Consider the following 18,566-nt stretch of genomic DNA (forward strand, 5'->3'; position numbering starts at 1 on the left):
ACACTGTACCCCTGTATATAATAGTGCTACACACTGTGCCCCCTGTATATAATAGTGCTACACACTGTGCCCCCTGTATATAATAGTGCTACACACTGTGCCCCTGTATATAATAGTGCTACACACTGTACCCCTGTATATAATAGTGCTACACACTGTGCTCCCTGTATATAATAATGCTACACACTGTGCCCCCTGTATATAATAGTGCTACACACTGTGCCCCCTGTATATAATAGTGCTACACACTGTACCCCTGTATATAATAATGCTACACACTGTACCCCCTGTATATAATAGTGCTACACACTGTACCCCTGTATATAATAATGCTACACACTGTGCCCCTGTATATAATAGTGCTAGACACTGTGCTCCTGTGTATAATAGTGCTACACACTGTACCCCTGTTTATAATAGTGCTACACACTGTGCTCCCTGTATATAATAGTGCTACACACTGTGCTACCTGTATATAATAGTGCTACACACTGTGCTCCCTGTATATAATAGTGCTATACACTGTGCTCCCTGTATATAATAGTGCTACACACTGTGCCCCTGTATATAATAGTGCTACACACTGTGCCCCCTGTATATAATAGTGCTACACACTGTGTCCCCTGTATATAATAGTGCTATACACTGTGCTCCCTGTATATAATAGTGCTAGACACTGTGCTCCTGTGTATAATAGTGCTACACACTGTGCCCCTGTATATAGTAGTGCTACACACTGTGCTCCCTGTATATTATAGTGCTATACACTGTGCTCCCTTTACATAATAGTGCTACACACTGTGCCCCTGTATATAATAATGCTACACACTGTGCCCCTGTATATAATAGTGCTACACACTGTGTCCCCTGTATATAATAGTGCTATACACTGTGCTCCCTGTATATAATAGTGCTAGACACTGTGCTCCTGTGTATAATAGTGCTACACACTGTGCCCCTGTATATAATAGTATTACACACTGGGCTCCCTGTATATAATAGTGCTACACACTGTGCTCCCTGTATATAATAGTGCTACACACTGTACCCCTGTATATAATAATGCTACACACTGTGCCCCTGTATATAATAGTGCTAGACACTGTGCTCCCTGTATATAATAGTGCTACACACTGTGTTCCCTGTATATAATAGTGCTATACACTGTGCTCCCTGTATATAATAGTGCTACACACTGTGCTCCCTGTATATAATAGTGCTACACACTGTGCTCCCTGTATATAATAGTGCTACACACTGTGCTCCCTGTATATAATAGTGCTACACACTGTGCCCCCTGTATATAATAGTGCTACACACTGTGCCCCCTGTATATAATAGTGCTACAAACTGTGCCCCCTGTATATAATAGTGCTACACACTGTGCCCCTGTATATAATAGTGCTACACACTTTGCCCCTGTATATAATAGTGCTACACACTGTGCCCCTGTATATAATAGTGCTACACACTGTGCCCCCTGTATATAATAGTGCTACACACTGTTCTCCCTGTATATAATAGTGCTACACACTGTACCCCCTGTATATAATAGTGCTACACACTGTGCTACCTGTATATAATGGTGCTACACACTGTGCTCCCTGTATATAATAGTGCTACACACTGTACCCCCTGTATATAATAGTGCTACACACTGTGCCCCTGTATATAATGGTGCTACACACTGTGCCCCTGTATATAATAGTGCTACACACTGTGCCCTCTATATATAATAGTGCTACACACTTTGCCCCCCTGTAAATAATAGTGCTACACACTGTGCCCCTGTATATAATAGTGCTATACTCTGTGCTCCGTGTATATAATAGTGCTACACACTGTGCCCCTGTATATAATAGTGCTACACACTGTGCCCCCTGTATATAATAGTGCTACACAATGTGCCCCTGTATATAATAGTGCTACACACTGTGCCCTCTATATATAAAAGTGCTACACACTGTGCTCCCTGCATATAATAGTGCTAGACATTGTGCCCCTGTATATAATAGTGCTATACTCTGTGCTCCGTGTATATAATAGTGCTACACACTTTGCTGCCTGTATATAATAGTGCTACACACTGTGCCCCCTGTATATAATAGTGCTACAAACTGTGCCCCCTGTATATAATAGTGCTACACACTGTGCCCCTGTATATAATAGTGCTATACACTGTCCGCTGTATATGATAGTGCTACACACTGTGCTCCTTGTATATAATAGTGCTACACACTGTGCTCCCTGTATATAATAGTGCTACACACTGTACCCCTGTATATAATAGTGCTACACACTGTGCTCCCTGTATATAATAGTGCTACACACTGTGCTCCCTGTATATAATAGTGCTACACACTGTGCCCCTGTTTATAATAGTGCTATACGCTGTGCCCCTGTATATAATAGTGCTACACACTGTGCCCCTGTTTATAATAGTGCTATACACTGTCCCCCTGTATATAATAGTACTACACACTGTGCCCTCTATATATAATAGTGCTACACACTGTGCTCCCTGTATATAATAGTGCTACACACTGTGCCCCCTGTATATAATAGTGCTACACACTGTGCCCTCTATATATAATAGTGCTACACACTGTGCTCCCTGTATATAATAGTGCTACACACTGTGCCCCTGTTTATAATAGTGCTATACACTGTCCCCCTGTATATAATAGTACTACACACTGTGCCCTCTATATATAATAGTGCTACACACTGTGCTCCCTGTATATAATAGTGCTACACACTGTGCCCCTGTTTATAATAGTGCTATACGCTGTGCCCCTGTATATAAGAGTGCTATACACTGTGCCCCTGTTTATAATAGTGCTATACACTGTGCCCCTGTATATATTAGTGCTACACACTGTGCCCCTGTTTATAATAGTGCTATACACTGTCCCACTGTATATAATAGTGCTACACACTGTTCCCTCTATATATAAGAGTGCTACACACTGTTCCCCTGTATATAATAGTGCTATACACTCTGCCCCTGTTTATAATAGTGCTATACACTGTGCCCCTGTATATAATAGTGCTACACACTGTGCCTCTGTTTATAATAGTGCTATACACTGTCCCCCTGTATATAATAGTGCTACACACTTTGCCCCTGTATATAATAGTGCTACACACTGTGCTCCCTGTATATAATAGTGCTGCACACTGTACCCCCTGTATATAATAGTGCTACACACTGTGCTACCTGTATATAATGGTGCTACACACTGTGCTCCCTGTATATAATAGTGCTACACACTGTACCCCCTGTATATAATAGTGCTACACACTGTGCCCCCTGTATATAATAGTGCTACACACTGTGCCCTCTATATATAATAGTGCTACACACTGTGCTCCCTGTATATAATAGTGCTATACACTGTGCCCCTGTTTATAATAGTGCTATACACTGTGCCCCTGTATATAATAGTGCTACACACTGTGCCCCTGTTTATAATAGTGCTATACACTGTCCCCCTGTATATAATAGTGCTACACACTGTGCCCTCTATATATAATAGTGCTACACACTGTTCCCCTGTATATAATAGTGCTATACACTGTGCCTCTGTTTATAATAGTGCTATACACTGTGCCCCTGTATATAATAGTGCTACACACTGTGCCCCTGTTTATAATAGTGCTATACACTGTCCCCCTGTATATAATAGTGCTACACATTGTGCCCTCTATATATAATAGTGCTACACACTGTGCCCCTGTTTATAATAGTGCTATACACTGTGCCCCTGTATATAATAGTGCTACACACTGTGCCCCTGTTTATAATAGTGCTATACACTCTCCCCCTGTATATAATAGTGATACACACTGTTCCCTCTATATATAATAGTGCTACACACTGTGCCCCTGTATATAATAGTGCTATACACTGTGCCCCTGTATATAATAGTGATACACACTGTGCCCTCTGTATATAATAGTGCTATACACTGTCTCCCTGCATATAATAGTGCTACACACTGTGCCCCTGTATATAATAGTGCTATACACTATGCCCCTGTATATAATTGTGCTATACACTTTGCCCCCTGTATATAATAGTGCTACACACTGTGCCCCCTGTATATAATAGTGCTATACACTGTGCCCCTGTATATAATAGTGCTACACACTGTGCCCCCTGTAAATAATAGTGCTGTGCACTGTGCTCCCTGTATATAATAGTGCTATACACTGTGCCATCTATATATAATAGTGCTACACACTCTGCCCCCTGTATATAATAGTGCTATACACTGTGCCCCCTGTAAATAATAGTGCTATGCACTGTGCTCCCTGTATATAATAGTGCTACACACTGTGCCCCTGTATATAATAGTGCTATACACTGTGCCCCTGTATATAATAGTGCTATACACTGTGCCCCTGTATATAATAGTGCTACACACTGTGCTCCCTGTATATAATAGTGCTGCACACTGTACCCCCTGTATATAATAGTGCTACACACTGTGCTACCTGTATATAATGGTGCTACACACTGTGCTCCCTGTATATAATAGTGCTACACACTGTACCCCCTGTATATAATAGTGCTACACACTGTGCCCCCTGTATATAATAGTGCTACACACTGTGCCCTCTATATATAATAGTGCTACACACTGTGCTCCCTGTATATAATAGTGCTATACACTGTGCCCCTGTTTATAATAGTGCTATACACTGTGCCCCTGTATATAATAGTGCTACACACTGTGCCCCTGTTTATAATAGTGCTATACACTGTCCCCCTGTATATAATAGTGCTACACACTGTGCCCTCTATATTTAATAGTGCTACACACTGTTCCCCTGTATATAATAGTGCTATACACTGTGCCTCTGTTTATAATAGTGCTATACACTGTGCCCCTGTATATAATAGTGCTACACACTGTGCCCCTGTTTATAATAGTGCTATACACTGTCCCCCTGTATATAATAGTGCTACACATTGTGCCCTCTATATATAATAGTGCTACACACTGTGCCCCTGTTTATAATAGTGCTATACACTGTGCCCCTGTATATAATAGTGCTACACACTGTGCCCCTGTATATAATAGTGCTATACACTGTGCCCCTGTATATAATAGTGATACACACTGTGCCCTCTGTATATAATAGTGCTATACACTGTCTCCCTGCATATAATAGTGCTACACACTGTGCCCCTGTATATAATAGTGCTATACACTATGCCCCTGTATATAATTGTGCTATACACTTTGCCCCCTGTATATAATAGTGCTACACACTGTGCCCCCTGTATATAATAGTGCTATACACTGTGCCCCTGTATATAATAGTGCTACACACTGTGCCCCCTGTAAATAATAGTGCTGTGCACTGTGCTCCCTGTATATAATAGTGCTATACACTGTGCCATCTATATATAATAGTGCTACACACTCTGCCCCCTGTATATAATAGTGCTATACACTGTGCCCCCTGTAAATAATAGTGCTATGCACTGTGCTCCCTGTATATAATAGTGCTACACACTGTGCCCCTGTATATAATAGTGCTATACACTGTGCCCCTGTATATAATAGTGCTATACACTGTGCCCCTGTATATAATAGTGCTACACACTGTGCCCCCTGTAAATAATAGTGCTATGCACTGTGCTCCCTGTATATAATAGTGCTACACACTGTGCCATCTATATATAATAGTGCTACACACTTTGCCCCTGTATATAATAGTGCTACACACTGTGCTCCCTGTATATAATAGTGCTACACACTATGCTACCTGTATATAATGGTGCTACACACTGTGCCCCTGTATATAATAGTGCTACACAGTGTGCCCTCTATATATAATAGTGCTACACACTTTGCCTCCCTGTATATAATAGTGCTGCACACTGTGCTCCCTGTATATAATAGTGCTACACACTGTGCCCCCTGTATATAATAGTGCTACACACTGTTCCCCCTGTATATAATAGTGCTACACACTGTGCTCCCTGTATATAATAGTGCTACACACTGTGCCCCTGTATATAATAGTGCTACACACTGTGCCCCTGTATATAATAGTGCTATACTCTGTGATCCGTGTATATAATAGTGCTACACACTGTGCCCCTGTATATAATAGTGCTACACACTGTGCTCTCTATATATAATAGTGCTACACACTTTGCCCCTGTATATAATAGTGCTACACACTGTGCCCATTGTATATAATAGTGCTATACACTGTGCCCCTGTATATGATAGTGCTACACACTGTGCTCCCTGTATATAATAGTTCTACACACTGTGCTCCCTGTATATAATAGTGCTACACACTGTGCCCCCTGTATATAATAGTGCTAGACACTGTGCTTCCTGTATATAATAGTACTAGACACTGTGCCCCCTGTATATAATAGTGCTGCAAACTGTGCCCCCTGTATATAATAGTGCTACACACTCTGCCCTCTATATATAATAGTGCTACACACTGTGCCCCTGTATATAATAGTGCTACACACTGTGCTCCTGTGTATAATAGTGCTACACACTGTGCCCCTGTATATAATAGTGCTACACACTGTGCTCCTGTGTATAATAGTGCTACACACTGAGCTCCCTGTATATAATAGTGCTACACACTGTGCTCCCTGTATATAATAGTGCTGCACACTGTGCTCCCTGTATATAATAGTGCTACACACTGTGCTCCTGTATATAATAGTGCTACACACTGGGTCCCCTGTATATAATAGTGCTACACACTGTGCCCCTGTATATAATAGTGCTACACACTGTGCCCCCTGTATATAATAGTGCTACACACTGTGCTCCCTGTATATAATAGTGCTACACACTGTGCCCCCTGTATATAATAGTGCTACACACTGTGCCCCCTGTATATAATAGTGCTAGACACTGTGCTTCCTGTATATAATAGTACTAGACACTGTGCTCCCCTGTATATAATAGTGCTAGACACTGTGCTTCCTGTATATAATAGTACTAGACACTGTGCCCCCTGTATATAATAGTGCTACACACTGTGCTTCCTGTATATAATAGTGCTACACACTGTACCCCTGTATATAATAATGCTACACACTGTGCCCCCTGTATATAATAATGCTACACACTGTGCTCCCTGTATATAATAGTGCTTTACACTGTACCCCTGTATATAATAATGCTACACACTGTGCTCCTATGTATAATAGTGCTACACACTGTGCTCCCTGTATATAATAGTGCTACACACTGTGCCCTCTATATATAATAGTGCTACACACTGTGCTCCCTGTATATAATAGTGCTACACACTGTGCTCCTGTGTATAATAGTGCTACACACTGTGGTCCCTGTATATAATAGTGCTACACACTGTACCCCTGTATATAATAATGCTACACACTGTGCCCCCTGTATATAATAGTGCTACACACTGTGCTCCCTGTATATAATAGTGCTACACACTGTGCCCCTGTATATAATAGTGCTACACACTGTGCCCCTGTATATAATAGTGCTACACACTGTGCCCCCTGTATATAATAGTGCTATACACTGTAACCCTGTATATAATAGTGCTACACACTGTACCCCTGTATATAATAGTGCTTCACACTGTGCCCCCTGTATATAATAGTGCTACATACTGTGCCCCCTGTATATAATAGTGCTACACTCTGTGCCCCTGTATATAATAGTGCTACACACTGTACCCCTGTATATAATAGTGCTACACACTGTGCTCCCTGTATATAATAATGCTACACACTGTGCCCCCTGTATATAATAGTGCTACACACTGTACCCCTGTATATAATAATGCTACACACTGTACCCCCTGTATATAATAGTGCTACACACTGTACCCCTGTATATAATAATGCTACACACTGTGCCCCTGTATATAATAGTGCTAGACACTGTGCTCCTGTGTATAATAGTGCTACACACTGTACCCCTGTTTATAATAGTGCTACACACTGTGCTCCCTGTATATAATAGTGCTACACACTGTGCTCCCTGTATATAATAGTGCTACACACTGTGCTCCCTGTATATAATAGTGCTATACACTGTGCTCCCTGTATATAATAGTGCTATACACGGTGCCCCTGTATATAATAGTGCTACACACTGTGCCCCCTGTATATAATAGTGCTACACACTGTGCCCCCTGTATATAATAGCGCTATACACTGTGCTCCCTGTATATAATAGTGCTAGACACTGTGCTCCTGTGTATAATAGTGCTACACACTGTGCTCCCTGTATATTATAGTGCTATACACTGTGCTCCCTTTACATAATAGTGCTACACACTGTGCCCCTGTATATAATAGTGCTATACACTGTGCCCCTGTATATAATAGTGCTACACACTGTACCCCCTGTATATAATAGTGCTACACACTGTACCCCCTGTATATAATAGTGCTACACACTGTGCTCCTGTATATAATAGTGCTACACAATGTGCCCCCTGTATATAATAGTGCTACACACTGTGTTCCCTGTATATAATAGTGCTACACACTGTACCCCTGTATATAATAATGCTACACACTGTGCCCCCTGTATATAATAGTGCTACACACTGTGCTCCCTGTATATAATAGTGCTACACACTGTGCCCCCTGTATATAATAGTGCTACACACTGTACCCCTGTATATAATAATGCTACACACTGTGCCCCCTGTATATAATAGTGCTACACACTGTGCCCCTGTATATAATAGTGCTACACACTGTACCCCTGTATATAATAGTGCTACACACTGTGCTCCCTGTATATACGGTAATAATGCTACACACTGTGCCCCCTGTATATAATAGTGCTACACACTGTGCCCCCTGTATATAATAGTGCTACACACTGTACCCCTGTATATAATAATGCTACACACTGTACCCCCTGTATATAATAGTGCTGCACACTGTACCCCCTGTATATAATAGTGCTGCACACTGTGCCCCCTGTTTATAATAGTGCTAGACACTGTGCTCTTGTGTATAATAGTGCTACACACTGTACCCCTGTTTATAATAGTGCTGTACACTGTGCTCCCTGTATATAATAGTGCTACACACTGTGCTCCCTGTATATAATAGTGCTACACACTGTGCCCCCTGTATATAATAGTGCTACACACTGTGCCCCCTGTATATAATAGTGCTACACACTGTGCCCCCTGTATATAATAGTGCTACACACTGTGCCCCCTGTATATAATAGTGCTACACACTGTGCCCCTGTATATAATAGTGGTCGTTTATATTGTAAAGATACCACTAACCAATCAAATAACATATCACCACCTGGCGTAAGTCACATGGTAACATTCAGAAGAAGAGGACTAATCATGCCCGCGCCACATTCCTTCGTACAATCTTGGATCAACATTGCTGTGAAGAAGAAAGAGTAAGAGGAATAAAAAACGGAGAATAATATCAATCAAACAAAAGAAAAATATGTTACTTAAGTCCCAGGAGTAAACTATATTCTATAGTCAGGGTGTTGTGGGTCTCAGAACATTCGACACGCCAAAGAAACATTAACCTTCAGCTAGACCATGAGCGGATGAAGTTTTCAAGGTATAAATCCAACCACTTTCCTTCCGGAGTAGCAGTCGATCTTAGTTGGCCGCTCTTTTGCTTTTTGGAAGTTGATAAATTGCCAAAAATTTTAGGCTGGACTGGACGTGGACCACCCATTTCTTAAAAATTATTATATAGAGGGCTATGTTTCTCTGCATTTTGATTTCTCTAATATGTTCCCCATGCGTAGATGTACCTCGCAGATTATTTTTCCTACATAGCGTACATTGCAGGTGCTGATTATTATTAGGCTCAGCAGGTGAGGTGGATCCTCTAAGCCTGAGGTCTGGATGGGCACACGGACCACGGGCATTGATGCCTCAAGCAGAAAGGCAAGTGGGCAGTGAAGACTTGGCAGACACAGGAATCTCAGGATCAGCAGAACGGATGAAGTGGAGCCCAGCAGGGATAAATGCAAGCACAATACAACCCTCAAAAAGCAGAGATGGTGGAGCACACCAAAAAGAGTCTCATTCCCAAGACACAAATGTGTGTCTAATGGACCTTAAATGGGTGTAGGGAAATGATGTCATAGATCCACTCCGGGCAACTTATAAAACTCAACGTGGGGCACAACAAAGAGCAGGGGTCTAGAGGAAGGAAATGGAGCCCAGTGACAAGTGTTTAACGATTATATCGTGTGCTATCATTGAGTAATAATCCAGTTGGACACAGATATAAAACTTTCCCTTTCAGTTTTTTACATATCAACACATCAAACAGATGCTGCATTTATATACATGATTCTTTCCACCCACAAGAACCAGGCCTTCATATAAGTTAGATGCTCGTCACATATTAGGAATATCCTGTACCATCTTATGGATCCTATTATTTAGGGTTATATTTGAACCGTTTTTTTTGCAAACTCCTCCTTCATATTTGCAATGGGAGCCATATTGTACGGCAAACCTGATGACATTGGAAGCATTCACGCATTCTCTGTCCCGTATGTAACTTTTTGACAGAAGGCCCTTAAAGTCTGAACTTTATTATATCTACGTTGCACAGTTAATGACTTTATTAAAGTAACCACTTTGTGATACTGTCAGATGATTCATGTTGTCCAAACCATGGACAGTATTAATCAGACACCGGCTCCTGCATTATAAACATTTGGGTTTTACTCTGAAATTAAGTGAAGTTTAAGAGAAAAAATGAACTGAAAGAGATCCGGGGATGAGATGACAAGTCCAGGATGCATGCCCCATACCTGAGCCTGCTTTCAGTGATGTTTTTCCCAGAAAATTTGCAGCGTTTCAGAGTAAAATATAATTTGGAATGAGGGAGCTTGTCTCTGATTCACTCTTCCTGTGGTTTAGACAATGTGAATCACTTGACAGGTTCCCTTTAAAGTCAGAAAGATTAGAACATTTTATATCTAACCAAGGGAATTGCAGAGAACAATACCCTGGATGGATCATATCGGGTGATATATCTAAACAAAATATTTCCAGTAGTAGACTTTCTGAATATATATGTATGTATTTTCCATCCCTCCTTAGTAATCAAACGTTTATTTCCTTCTCTCTAACTGTATGCGTTTAGTAAATATCAAAACAATTTGTATTAAGTACTTTTACAAATTCATGCAGTTTTTCTAAGGTGCCATTCTATACAATTAAAACATTCTCGATATTTCAACACCAACATGATACGTATTTTTTAATAGTTCACAGGAATAGACAGCTGCAAACTTCCAATATGCCAGATGGAGGCATGCATATGAAGGGGTGTGATGTACCCCCATCGCAGTACCTACACCAAAGGTTTCTCATCCAACCAACTAGCATCCTGATCTGTAAGAACTTAGAAACAGCTGTTTGCCGATGGAGGTCTTTTCCTTTTGGAGAAGGCTCTGCTACACCATGTGGCAATGCTCATTATATGAGCGACAAGTATTTATAGAATGGCAACTTCCAATATAAAATGCCAATGCTCTTCCTCTTGCAAGAGGCTATGTTGCACATTTTATCATAAGGAACTGCATGCTATAGCATAATTATGATTTTTGCATAGTATTAAGGCACTTTAGCTAATCAGGTGGTATTTCCACTGTAACCTGGTCAACAGTAACCAGTAAAGGATATCTCAGTCCTTGTCAGTCCATAATAAAACTGTGTGATTCAGCTGCTGTCAGTCATTAAAGTGACCCTCCACCCTGGCACTGAAAAGTGACTATACATTTGCCATGAATAATCACCCAACTTGGTAACTCCATATGGCTCCCGCTGCTTCCTTGTTGAGATTGTTGTTCTGGTCCTCCTGCATCCAAGATGGCCAACAAAGTGGTATAGGGGACAGTGGTAAATCTGAACCACACCGGCACAGGAAAGGCAGGGTGAACCTTCAGATGGCCTTCAGGCTTATCGCTGTGGCTCCTTATGCCATCGTGATGGCTATCTTAGAAGCAGTGGGACGGAGATGCAAACGGAAGGCACGACTATAAATGACAAATGTATCATCACGTTTCAGTCCCAGGCTGGACAGTCTCTTTAACGCACCGGAACCACATTATTTTTTTCTGAACTGACCAGGAGGTCACCCTAATTTTTGTAATTAGGTGTAAGTCTCATTTTCATCCCTTCTACAGGGACTCTCTGCTCTCCCATCCACATTGTTATAGTTTGAGCCAGTCTACAATACTTGGTGTTTTTCTTGGATGTCTGTCTGAGTCTCCGAAATTAATGGTACTTATACTTTCTATTTGTCTCACTTGTTCTCTGCTATTACATGTAAAAACATTCATAGCAAATACAGTAATCTGTCTGCAAAGTGCACGGAAGAGAAATTAGGAGGAGGATTATGTCATAAGTGTCTCTACAACACCTCCTTGTGATCTTCTTACGTTACAACAGCTTGAATATGAGCTAACGTCCCACAATTCTCCCTCCAACATTTTACTTGTGGCCATGTAATACTTTTATGTGTGGTCTTCTAAAATGTCCCAATTCTTCTCCCCTCCTTATTCAGGGTGACATAGCAAGCATTGAGGTACAACCAGCTCCACTTGAGACACCTCAGTATTTTTGGCTTCCTTAAAGGGAACCTATCGGGTCCCCCCGTGCCCCCAGAACCACCAACAGTTGTGTCTGCATATGTAAATACGCTGCCCAACAGTCCCTGTATTACATTACACACATAAACAGATCTTCAGAAAAAGTATTCTAAAGTCCGTTTATGATATGTAAATGAGGCCTATGATTAGTAGTGGGGGTGTTAGTGTCCGCAGACTAGGCAGCCCACTTACCATGCTATCACGCCCCTGTGCTGAAGACTTCTGATCATGCGCAGTGCACCTCTCTGAGGCCAGCAAGCGTACACCCGGCTTCAGAGGATCAATGCAATGAGCGAAAGAAGCCGCGCGCATGTGCGAGGTATATACAGCACTGGCAATAATCTGGCACTTGCAAGTTATGTTATCATGCCCACATGCTAAATGGGCCCACTAGTCTGGGGACAGTAACACCCCATCGACTAGTCAAAGGCCTCATTTAGGTACCATAGGCTCCTGGAGCTCATCATCCTGCCGGAGAGGAGCTGGTGCATCAGGTCAGTGAATGGCGGTAAATACGAGGTCTGGGGAGGAGGTCTGGAGTGAGGAGGGGGCTGCAGGACGCTGCTCCCCTCCTGATGAGTTTGCATAGGATTCCATATTGTCAGTTCAGCGGCCGCTCTGATGGGGCTCTGTATAAGTTATTGCAGGACTTTGAGTCCTGCAATAAATCACAGTGAGCACCAGCAGAGCGACCACAGACATCAGCAGACAGGAGCCTGCACTGACTGATCAACCCCGAATCTGCAGGACGTCACATACTATACTGCTCCATATATAATATGTGAGGTCCTGTGTGCAGGTCCAGGTGTGATCAGTACAGTGTATATCCCTGTACAAAATGTTATATCCAGTATACAGATTAGTGTATGGTAGACTGTGGTACAGACATCAGATGGGACATAACAATGTGTATAGTATATAACATCTGATGTCTGTATCACACAGGGGCGGACACAGACTGTAGTGGGCCCCTGTGCAAGAAATTTTGGGGGGCCCCCCCTGCCCTTCATAAGGCAACAAAGTTATATAAACATAACCCCCCATGTGCATCTCTCACCCCCCCATGTGCAGCTCTCATCCCACAAATGTGCAGCTCTCACCCCCCGTGCATCTCTCATCCCCCCATGTGCATCTCTCATCCCCCCATGTGCATCTCTCATCCCCCCCATGTCCATCTCTCATCCCCCCCATGTGCATCTCTCATCCCCCCCATGTGCATCTCTCATCCCCCCCATGTGCATCTCTCATCCCCCCCATGTGCATCTCTCACCCCCCCATGTGCATCTCTCACCCCCCCATGTGCATCTCTCACCCCCCCATGTGCATCTCTGATTTCCCCCACTCCTAGTTAATTAATTGTATTTAAAACAAATAAAACTTCTTATACTTACCCCCATGAGATCCCTGCAGAATCCTGGCGCTCGTCCACGTCGCTGCCACCAGGTTCTCCTGACGTTCGGCCATGTGACGGCGCCACATACATAGCCATCAGCTTTTGTTTTGGCCAAAAGATTTTTAAAGCCGCCACCACGATAAGGTAGACTCTTCTGGCCGGGCCCTACTCTAACCTATTAAAATTTTCTTAAAATATCCAATACTCTTTTTAGATATATTTTTATTTAGTTTTCTTTAAGGGAATGTGTCATATACATTTTTTTTTAAATGACCAATAATACCACATACAGGGAATACCGCCACACCATGACCAGACCACATATTACCACAACATAGTGACCGAATAATACCACACAGAAGGGAGAAAAACTGCCACACCATGACCAGACCACATATTACCACTACATTACTAATATTACCACCACATTACTAATATTACCATAAGTGTCATTATACACGGAAGCTCTATACATGGTATCTATAACGTAAGTGTCCAGGTAATTTAGTGATCACCAGTGAAATTATACACAGGAGCTCTGTATATAGTGTCAGTGTACAGGTAATACAGTGATCACCAGTGACATTATACACAGGAGCTCTGTATATAGTGTACAGGTAATACAGTGATCATCAGTGACATTATACACAGGAGCTCTGTATATAGTGTCAGTGTACAGGTAATACAGGGATCACCAGTGACATTATACACAGGAGCTCTGTATATAGTGTCAGTGTACAGGTAATACAGTGATCACCAGTGAAATTATACACAGAAGCTCTGTATATAGTGTCAGTGTACAGGTAATACAGTGATCACCAGTGACATTATACACAGGAGCTCTGTATATAGTGTCAGTGTACAGGTAATACAGTGATCACCAGTGACATTATACACAGTGTACATGTAATAGACTGACTCACCGGTGACGTCTCTAGGTGAAGTCCTTCATCTTCGCTTTTCTCCTTCATCCAGCACAGACCGCCATCACGTCTTCCAGCCAGGACTCATCACTGCATAAAATAACACAGTTATCTAGAGCACATTCCCCAACTTCTACATTACGCAGCTGAATACAGACATGCATCCACCATCAATATATGGTTAGTTATTATGCAACCTACCATTCCAAATATAAATTGTAATCCACCACTGTGCCCCCATTAACTGTAAATAGGCACTTAATATATAATTTAATTAGAACCTCTACTCTTTCCGCCAATTTGTTACCAGTCACACTCCTGCATCCGCAACGCCCCCTACTCTATACTTCCTGCTCCCCGCATTCAATATTTACATGCACCCCCTGCCCCAATTCATTATATCATGTCCGTGCTCTCCCCACCCCATCATCATTTATCATTTACTCTCCCCCACCCCACATTCGTTATGTGCAGCTCATTATCCCCCTACTCCCAATTCCCCCATGTGCAGCTCTCAAACCCCCCCATGTGCAGCTCTCATCCCCCCCATGTGCACATCTCTCACCCCCTCCCCCACATGTGCCCCTCTCTCATCCCCCTCCCCCACATGTGCCCCTCTCGTCCCCCTCCACCACATGTGCACCTCTCTCATCCCCCTCCACCACATGTGCACCTCTCTCATCCCCCCCCACATGTGCATCTCCCATCCCCCCCCCACATGTGCATCTCCCATCTCCCCCCCACCACATGTGCATCTCCCATCCCCCCCCCACACATGTGCATCTCCCATCTCCCCCCCCCCACACATGTGCATCTCCCATCTCCCCCCCCACACATGTGCATCTCCCATCTCCCCCCCACCACATGTGCATCTCCCATCCCCCCCACACATGTGCATCTCCCATCTCCCCCCCCCCACACATGTGCATCTCCCATCTCCCCCCACACACACATGTGCATCTCCCATCTCCCCCCCACACACATGTGCATCTCCCATCCCCCCCCCACACACATGTGCATCTCCCATCTCCCCCCCCACACACACACATGTGCATCTCCCATCTCCCCCACACACACACACACACACACACACACACACACACACACACACACACACACACACACACACACACACACACACACACACACACACACACACACACATGTGCATCTCCCATCTCTCCACTCCTAGTTAATTGTATTTAAAAAAAAATAAAACTTGTTATACTTACCCCCATGCGATCCCTGCAGAATCCTGGCGCTCGTCCAAATCGCTGACACCAGGTTCTCCTGACTTCCGGCCATGTGACGGCACCGTCACATGACCGGAAGTCAGGGGAATCATGAAGGCGCTGCTGCAACAGCGCAGCTCAGCGCTGAAATGTCCCGGACCCGGCGCATAGCATGGGGCCGGGGGCCCCATGAGGAGAGAGACGCACAAGAGGGGGGCCCCCGAGGGGGCCCCTACCGGCCGGGCCCCATACTGGAGTCAGGGCAGTCATGCCCTGATGGCGGCCCTGCTGGAGGCTGGAGGGGCCCCCTCTCCCTCGGGGCCCCCGTTCAATGAACCGGCTGCACGGGCGGTAGTTCCGCCCCTGGTATCACAGTATATTATACTAGCTATTGAACCCGTTTTACACCTGAGTCACGAGCATTTTTAGTGGTCCATTTCTGGCGCCATTTTTTTTAAGACACTGTCTGCGAATTCTCATAAACAGTATCTTCAATAAAATGGTGCTGGATAGCGTGGTAAGCGCATGCACTGACTCCGGCACCATTTCATTGAAGTATTGTGCTACAAAATTAAAGGCATCCTGTCATCAGAAATAACGCTATTAACCTGCATGCCGGTAAACAGCGTTGTCATGCTGCCCAGCAGCTGAATGCAGAGGGGAGAAAATGAATTTTATTCTCCTCGCCAGCATTCTGTTTCAGTCATGGGGACGGTGCCGGTTCGGTCACCGCTCTGAGTATACAGAGCGTCCTCTGTAACCGAGCCCCCGGCCCTGACTGACACTCGCTCTATATTGAGGCCGGCTGTCAGTCAGGGCCATGATTACAGCGGTTGCTCTGTATACTCAAAGTAATGACTGAACCTGCGCCGGGCCAGACCCCATGACTAAAACCGAATGCTCCCCCATCCTGGTATATGCTCCCTCCCCATCCTGGTATATGCTCCCCCATCCTGGTATATGCTCCCTCCCCATCCTGGTATATGCTCCCTCCCCATCCAGGTATATGCTCCCCCATCCAGGTATATGCTCCCCCATCCAGGTATATGCTCCCTCCCCATCCTGGTATATGCTCCCCCATCCTGGTATATGCTCCCTCCCCATCCTTGTATTTGCTTCACCATCCTGGTTTCCCATTCTAGTACATGCTCCCCCCATCCTGGTATATGCTCCCCCATCCCGGTCCCTCATCCTGGTATATGCTCCCCCATCCTGGTCTCCCATCCTGGTATATGCTCCCCCATCCTGGTATATGCTCCCTCCCCATCCTGATATATGCTCCCTCCCCATCCTGGTATATGCTCCCTCCCCATCCTGGTATATTCTCCCTCTCGATCCTGGTATATGCTCCTCCATCCTGGTATATTGCTTCCTCCCCATCCTTGTATATGCTCCACAATCCTGGTTCCCCATTCTAGTACATGCTCTCCCCATCCAGGTATATGCTCCCCCATCCTGATCCCCCATCCTGGTATATGCTCCCCCATCCTGATCCCCCATCCTGGTATATTCTCCCTCCCCATCCTGGTATATGCTCCCTCCCCATCCTGGTATATGCTCCCTCCCCATCCTTGTTTATGATCCACCATCCTGGTTCCCCATACTAGTACATGCTTCCCCCCATCCTGGTATATGCTCCCCCATCCTGGTTCCTCATCCTGATATATGCTCCCCCATACTGGTCCCCCATCCTGGTATATGCTTCCCCATCCTGATCCCCCATCCTGGTATATGCTCCCCCATCCTAATCCCCTATCCTGGTATATACTCCCCCATCCTGGTATATTCTCCCTCCCTATCCTGGTATATGCTCCCTCCACATCCTGGTATATGCTCCCTCCCGATCCTGGTATATGCTCCCTCCCGATCCTGGTATATGCTCCCTCCCCATCCTTGTATATGCTCCACCATCCTGGTTCCCCATTCTAGTACATGCTCTCCCCATCTTGGTATATGCTCCCCCATCCTGATCCCCCATCCTGGTATATGCTCCCCCATCCTGATCCCCCATCCTGGTATATGCTCCCTCATCCTGGTATATGCTCCCCCATCCTGGTATATGCTCCCCCATCCTGCCTGCTCTGCTGTTCTTCCATCCATGCAAAAAACAAACACTCCTACTCGCCTTTCCCCCTCTCCCTTGCAGCGCGTCCTCGAACTCCGGCAAGGCTGGAGTAGTGTGGCGCCAAAGTTCGCACCTGTGCATGCATGAACTACGATGCCACACTCCTCAAACCTCACCTCAAATCGAGGTATGTTTCCTAATGGCGCCGAAGATGGCAGTACATGATCAGCGTTTACGCACCCCGTGATCTCCGGCATCACAATTCTTTATCCTCGTCCTTCTCCCTCTCACCTGTAACGT

At 44.3% G+C, this 18,566-nt stretch overlaps 1 long non-coding RNA gene across 1 annotated transcript in view; it reads right to left on the reverse strand.

Moving 5' to 3' along the window:
- Positions 1 to 12,951, reverse strand: part of LOC141238955 (uncharacterized) — an 81,222-nt gene extending 68,271 nt beyond the window's left edge. Inside the window, exons 1-2 of the long non-coding RNA XR_012304401.1 lie at positions 12,846 to 12,951; positions 9,317 to 9,403 (exon numbers count right to left, since the gene is read on the reverse strand). This is a non-coding gene — a long non-coding RNA (uncharacterized lncRNA). The remainder of the gene's footprint in view (positions 1 to 9,316; positions 9,404 to 12,845) is intronic.
- Positions 12,952 to 18,566: the final 5,615 nt, after the last annotated feature.

Source organism: Phyllobates terribilis, unplaced genomic scaffold, assembly GCF_046119375.1.
Source record: "Phyllobates terribilis strain yellow unplaced genomic scaffold, ASM4611937v1 Scaffold_2__4_contigs__length_985480577, whole genome shotgun sequence".
In the NCBI taxonomy this organism is placed as follows: domain Eukaryota; kingdom Metazoa; phylum Chordata; class Amphibia; order Anura; family Dendrobatidae; genus Phyllobates; species Phyllobates terribilis.